Source organism: Elaeis guineensis, chromosome 7 (genome assembly GCF_000442705.2).
Source record: "Elaeis guineensis isolate ETL-2024a chromosome 7, EG11, whole genome shotgun sequence".
Classification (NCBI taxonomy): domain Eukaryota; kingdom Viridiplantae; phylum Streptophyta; class Magnoliopsida; order Arecales; family Arecaceae; genus Elaeis; species Elaeis guineensis.
In genome coordinates this window covers 65,942,577-65,943,353 of record NC_025999.2, presented here as the reverse complement: position 1 = coordinate 65,943,353, position 777 = coordinate 65,942,577, and positions in this window count along the sequence as shown.

Here is a 777-nt window from a genome sequence, read left to right as displayed (position 1 = left end):
TATTATGATTAATTAAAATAAATTTTAAAAAAATATTTTTATTAGTTTTTTTAAAAAAAATAAAATTAATTATTAGTGATGGTATTAGCGATGAAGAATGTTGTCACTAATACTTATTAGCGATGATATCACCGCCTCTAATATTTTTTTTAAAAAAAATTATTTAATTTAAAAATTTAAAAAAATAGTGATGGCATTAGCGATGGTATTTTTGGTTGCTAATAATTATTAGCAACGGTATTAGCCATAAAAATACCGTCACTAATATTTTTTTAATTTTTTTAAAAATTTAATATAAAAATTAAAAAATAATTGGTGATGGAGTTATTGCATCGCTAACGCCATCGTTAATAGTCATATTAGCGACAACGTTATCTTTCATAGCTAGTAAGGGTATTTAGTGACAAGATTTTTTTAAATTGATTGTTACAATGAAATTAGCGACAGCGACATTATTAGTGACAGCTGGTAGATTATTAGCGACGGTAAATAGCCATCGCTAATAGTCTGGATTCTTGTTGTGGTCTATCAAGAAATAATTAGTATTAGTGTAGGTACTTTTTTATCTTTTGTAGATTTAACCATTCAGAGCTCAAGATTAATGTCAATCTTTGAAATATCCTTTGATAAAGGATACTCTCTTGTAAAATCATCCCTTTTTATAGATGTGATTATATTTATTGAAAAGCTAGAATAAAAATTTTTATATAAGCACAATACTTTGATTTGTGGAATATTATAGTTCATAGCGTATACACACCCACTAAAATTATTAAC